Source organism: Diachasma alloeum, unplaced genomic scaffold (genome assembly GCF_001412515.2).
Source record: "Diachasma alloeum isolate Michigan unplaced genomic scaffold, Dall2.0 Dall_scaffold_00288, whole genome shotgun sequence".
NCBI lineage: Eukaryota > Metazoa > Arthropoda > Insecta > Hymenoptera > Braconidae > Diachasma > Diachasma alloeum.
Window position 1 is genome coordinate 630,545 of NW_021680427.1, and position 7,085 is coordinate 637,629.

Below are 7,085 nucleotides of genomic sequence, written 5' to 3' on the forward strand. Positions count from 1 at the left end.
GGGAGTTATAGAAATATATTTTTGATTTTCCCATTGAAAGTGTGAATCTCTGTCTTATTTCTACTTGAAACAGTTTTATATGTGTTTTTCTCCCAGAATCGATTGCTATATCACTCCTGAAAATTTCTACTAGACCATCAAAATAATTACGATTTGTATGACTGACATTTCACTACAATTTCAGAGAATCTCGTCAATGAAAAATCACAATTGGATTGAAAAATCGAAGAAAATCGTGAATTTTAGTTCAATTGTGCAATGAAACAAAAATTCAGAAAATTCAGAAATATCCACAAATTTTTTAATGATTCTTCATTCATTTGGAAGCTATTGGAATATATCCTCGAATTTTCGATTGAAGTCGAGTCAATTTGTGAATCTCCGTTTTATTTCTATCTGAAACCATTTAATTGATCTATATGTGCTCTGAATCAAATGCATTGTCACTCTCTTGAAAAATGGTACTAGACTTTCCATAAAAATCTCTTTTTTTATGCAATTCTTATGTTCATTGATGCCATGTTTATTCATTTCCTCGGTAATTAATTCAGATCGCTACACTCAGAAAACAATTTCTAATATCTGAAACGTATTTACTTGAGACAAGTAATTTTTCTTCGATCACTTAATTCTCCCAGGCGTCTCAACTTAAAATGTATCTTCCCCCGTATTTTTCATAATTAACACTCCGTCGGTCGCGCAAAAGTTACGAACACCGGTGGTCCCGCCGTAAGCGCCGCACCGCATCAGCAGAAATCGACATAATGATCGATTTGAAAGATCTAGGAAAAATCTGAAAATAATCAAAAGTGATCTGGATCGTATACTTGAAGATGTCCCGTGTGATTTTTTATGTTCAGTGTTACCCTTAATTGTATATTCAAGCTCAAAGTTGCCATGTTTTTCTGAAAATTCGCCTTATACCCAGGACACGGCCCGGAGTGCCGGAATAAAAATTTGAAAATCTAACTACTTACGATTAGGGGTGGGCGATGTTTTAAAAAACATCGATTATCGAAGAATCGATGATTTTCAAAAACATTGATGTTGTGAATCGATTTTTCTGGAAAAAACACCAATTATTTAAAAAATCGATGTTTTTCTCATCACACACTGATAGAACGGATTAGTTATTGTTAACGAATGGATTTTGATTGGAGGTTAGGGTCTATTCGGTCTCACCAAATGTTCATTCGTTAATAGTTAACGAATGTATATTTGAGGAGCCTTGTTTGAGTTGACTTTCGCCATTCAAGTGAACCATTCGTTAACTATTAACGAATATTCATTTGGTCATATTCAACTCTACCATTCGTTAATAGTTGACGAACCCCGTTTGGAATAAATGAATCATTCTATCAGTGCACAGAAAAAGAAACAAATTGTTAAAAATAATTTTTTTCTTCTCGTTTTTATTGAAAAAATGTAATGATTATTTTTTGGTAATCGGGTCTGGTCTTCCCTGAGCCAGAGTGCAGTATTCAATAACATGAAGCACTTCCCAATTAAAATTACAGTGGTTATTTCCCCCTAGCTTTTGATAATTTCCCTGTAGCTTTTGATAATTTCCCTCTAGCTCTGCAATTGTTTCTCTAACCAAATAACTGTCAAATATTATCCTGTGGAGTGAAAGAAAGTCATGAAGAAAGTCAAAATGAGTCGGTTTGGGAAGGATCCGATTACAAAAAATAATCCGTCGAATACCACTCGACCTTCAAAATTAATCGGACATTTCCCTCATGTTTTCCTGCGTATCAACGATCGGGATAAGTTTTACACAAAAATCCGTTTTAATCTGCAAAACTTCTCCCTCTCGTTGCTACGCAACAAAACAATCGCGAAATATCCGATAATTTCGCAAGTCTCGTGGTATTACTACTGAATATTTACCGTGGGGACGTTAGTTGTAATAATTGTTAAAAAATTAAATTAAGAACAAATTTCAAAATAAAAAAAACAATCGATGACTGGAATTGTTCACTTATCATTTATACCATACGTACTGCAGAAAATAATGACTTCTGATTACGGATAAATTATTATTTTGTTTATTCTCAATCAGTCAACGAAGCGGAGCGAAAATTTGTGATCATATTTTAAAAACTATTCCGAAAAAAAATACGTTGAGAATTTTTCAAAAGTTGATTTTTCGATTAGAAAAAAATCGAATCTCTAATTTTTAGCGGTCGGAGACGAATTGGTCCTAGAAAATCGGATTCCTGAGGAAAAATCACGCGGAAAACAGTTTTTTTTTTCCCCGAGGTATTTATCCCTCCCCTTAGTATTTATTGTTTTCATGATTTTTTTGTACTTCCAATGTTTTAATACGTTATATATTCCCGATGTAACGCGGAACGATACTGATAAATGAAAATTTATTCGTACCGTGAACCGCAAAACTTTCTGCAATTTAAGCCGTTGAAAATATGTTTCTCCTCTCAAGTAAATATTGTCTACATATTAGAAAAATTTTCTGTCAGTGTAGATAAAAACAATAACGCGATCGATGAAAAAAAATCATAACTCAGAAATAAATTCATCAATTCATCTTAATGTGGACTTATTGAAGAGCGGAAGGAGTACTCTCTGAAGAAAAAAGAGAACTCGTTTAGTGGAAAATTGAATGGGCTATAAGAGTTTTAAAAAAGTAAAAAGAGTCTCACAGTGATAGAAAAAAAATTAGTTTCGAACAATCGAGAAGTACCCACGACATCCTCAAATTCACGTAATCACGTGAGTCCTCTGATCTCTCAGTACATCCCATGAAATAAAAATGGTACAGTCTTCCAGAATCGCAGAGCCCCAGGTTTGCTCTCAAGCACTTTATCGCTCGAACCATAAAAAGAAACCGCAACAAACAATTCAAGAGACGAAACAATTGGTATTGCGCTTTAGCTTCAAGTCTCCCCGTGAAATTGTACTCAATGGCCCAATGGAAAACAATTGACACATACACACACACACACACACCAATGCCTTCGTCATAATGCCCACTGGAGCGGGATGTAAATTTTATTGCCCTCTTGGAACCCAATGAAAATTAAAAATTAAAGAAACAAAAATAATGATAAATCACACCATCGTAGATTGTCCAACTATTGTAATCGTATGCGAACCTGTTAACTGTAAACCGTAAGAACAAAAAGGAGTAGCGAAGTGATAAAGAAGATGATTGAATTGCACTTTAAGGATACTCAAGTAGTTTGGCGTTTTTTCATTCCAAAAAAATGAGGTTTCCGAAAGTTTAAATAATCTCAATTATTTATTTATGAACAGCCAATGTTTGGAAAATAATGGTTCTGTGCAAAATGTGATTTGAATGACGCTGAATATTCATGATTTAAAAAAAAAATTTCACGCAATTTAATTGATAAATTTGATGATTGAATTAAACTGTAAAAAATGCTTTAATATCCTTGAAGATGTCCAAGTACTTTGGCTGTTTTTTATGCTTTTCTACTTTTGTAATCGAACATCAGAGCTTTTATTTGAGCCCCATTTGACCCTAAGTTTTTGGACATTTCACAATAATTTTATTATTTAAACTTTGCAGGCCTGAATTTGAATCTCGACATTGAATGGTAAAAAAGATTTTTTAATAATGCTTCCCTTCGGAAGCAAAAATCTGAAAAAAAATTGGAAAGTTTACTTTTGGAGGAAGGTTGATGAAATAATTTAAAAATTACAATTTCTGAAAATTACGAGCATTTTCTATAAATAATTTATAAACAATCAATTTTCTACCATAAAAATCATTTGTTCGGAATCGGAAGAAATTTATATTTGAATTTTTACCAGGAATCGATTTCATGCCTAAAAAATAAGGTTTTCGAAAATTTAACCATTTCAAGTTTTTATTTATAAACGACAAATATTTAAATAAATAATGATTCTGTGCTCAATGTAATTTGAATGACACTGACTATTGAAATTTTTTTCACGCAATGTAATTGACAAATTTAATTGCATAATTGAAAATGGTTAAATGAACCAACCAACCAACCAATACTGTGGTTCATACGAAACTGTAAAAAATACTTGGCTAAATTGGTAAGTTTCCGGACATTTTACAATGTCCGACAATGATTTTATTATTCAAACTTTGCAAATTTGAACTTGAATCTCTATATTGAACCGTTAGAAAACATTTTGAAAATTTAAAAAAAATGAAAAAGTTTACTTTCAGAGGAAGATTTATCAAATAATTTTAAAAATTGACATTTTGAAAATTATGAGCATTTTCTATAAATAATTTTATAAACGATCAATTTTCCACCATAAAAATCATTTATGCGGAATCATAAAAAATACATTCATATTCAGAATTTTACCAAAAATCGATTTCATGCCTAAAAAGTGAAATTTCCGAAAGTTTAAACAATTTCAATTATTTATTTATAAACAGCGAATGTTTAAACATTCGCATTAAAAAATGCTAATTCTGTGCAAAATGTAATTTGAATGGAATTCATGATTTCTAAAAAATTTGTCGCACGCAATTTAATTTTCAAATTTGATGATTGAAAATGGTTGAATGAATAGTGTGGTCTGTACCAAATTGTAAAAAATACTTGGATATCCTTAACTTCAGCTTTTGAAAAATACTTCAAAAACTGATCTCGAAGTACAATCAACTCATCGTCTTTCACCCCTTCCCAACAAAAATGAATCGAACTAATTATACAGAAAAAAAAACTTTAAAAAATATATGTAAATATACATATATATAGCACGTACACGTTCTCGATGTACCGAATTGATTAGTCCTTGTAATTCAAATTGTAATAAAAGAATCAAACAGAAGGAGAAGGGATGGAAAAAAGAAACGAATAACTCAAGCTGAAAATAAAGAATAAAAGAACTTGAAAAAAAAGCTAGTTTTTTTTCTTACCCATCATTCTCGAAAGGTTGTAGGTGAGTCTATTCAAGACAACTCGTCGAAAAAATGATGCTCCGACAATTGTGCGACGAACTTCGAAGGAACGGAACATCCAACTTCATTTATATAAAAAATATGAACATGAAAATTGGAAAACTTCAACTAAAAATAAACGTCGCTGCAGAGTTGGAAATTAAGGTAAATGACCCTTCGCTCGTCTAGTTAAGATGAACGCATCATTAGTAGAATATTTCTATCGTAATGAGCGTGAAGATGCGATTATTTAAATTACATATCAGAGGGTAAAACCTTCAGAATTGAAATTTATTTATATTAATCATGATAAGTATTTAAAACAAAACATGATTAGTATTTAAAAAAAAAATTTTTTTTCATCACGCTGTGACGAAAAGTGAACTTTTCGGCACGCTCCGCGTGCCTAAAAGTCCAATTTCCGCCGCATTGTGATGAAAAATATTGTTCGTAACTCGTGAAAAAATGTTTTTTAGCTAGTGGGATTATATCACTCGCCTTCGGCTCGTGATATAAACCTCCCACTCGCCAATAAACACTTTTGCACTCGTTACGAAATATACTATTCCCACACCTGCACGGAAAGTTCGTACTTTCCTCCCGCTCATCAAAGAGCAAAATGTGAACTTTCCTTTGCAGGCGTATTAAAAAATAGCATGTGCACCTCGGGCGGGAAAACATGACGTTCCGCCCTTGATGCACAATATACTATTATTCATATTTCTTTCCTACTACCATTACGGTTTTATAGGCTCCCCATTCGTCTGCCTTGCCTCTCTCATTTCTCTCTTCTGACTTTTATCTGCGTTACCATGGTCCGTCTTACTCTTAACTCTACCCCATTCGGGCTAAAACTGCACGAGAAACCATGGAAAACCCCAGCCGTACAGTCGGCCGATTGTGCAGAGCCGCACTGAGAGAAATTTCAATGTTAATTTCAACTACAAGGAAATCGTCAAAAAAATTATAATTACGGTAACGATAAACATTGTAGATTCAAATATTACATTACAGTGAAAATTACATCATGATGTTGATGACATCATTTGACATAGTAAATCGAACGATTAATCCTAGTATAATCTACAAAGTTTATTGTTACTGTAAATATAATTTCTTTGATAATTCCCTTGTAGTTAAAATTATCATTAAAATTTTTCTCAGTGCTTAATGTAGGGGAGGGTAGGGTAAAATGGACCCTTTTGACTTTTTAAAAAATATTCATAACTCAGAAACAGATTTATCAATTAAGCTTAGTCTAAGCTCATCACAAAAAGGAATCATTGTGTTTCAATTGAAAAATAAAATTATTCCATTTCACGAACAATTCAACACGTCATGAATATTTCAAAAAAAGTCAAAAGTGTCCGTTTTACCCTACCCTCCTCTACCCTTCTGTCACACTGACTATGGTAATTAGTATTTTTTAATGAATCTTTCATAAATGTGAAAAGTTCCATGTCCCTACGCTCACTCATTTGTCCCCATGCACGTTTGACACATGTCCCTATCCTCGTCTCGTGATTTGAGTGATATGGAAAGGTTACACCCGAACTAATTACATCGTGAGTATCCTATTTTGTGATAAAACAGCATTAAAAAATATCTCGAGGCACAGACTTATATTTCCGTTAAACAGTCCAACTTTTTAAATGATTTTTTTTATCCGTTTAGTCCGTTACCAGTTGACGGTTGGTTGCAAACCAGCGTAGAATCAATGCCATTTTCATAGTCCTCCTCTGGATTAAATATTTGAGTGCACTATGTAAATCGTTATAATTAAGAACTAGGAAAAACAGGACTATGTAAAAATTAAATGTATATATTATATGTATTTTGGTAAAATTTTTTTTCTGCATTTTTTTAGCAGAATAAACCAAATGGTTTGAATGCTCTAAATAAAAAGAATGCCATTTTCATAGTACCTATTCTTTTAATTGGCGATATTTCAGTGAAATATCCGGATATTACTATAATCTATGCATTTTTATTAAATTTTTAACTATTGGGAACCTTAGTCAAGGGATTTTTAATCTCATTTTAGTATTGCAATGGAGATATCAACGTTTTAAAATTGTTTCTTAACTTGTGGCTTAAGAATCGACTCCGTCGCAGCAAGAATTTATATGACAGGGATATTTCTCTCATATTATTCAATAAATCACTCTTCATT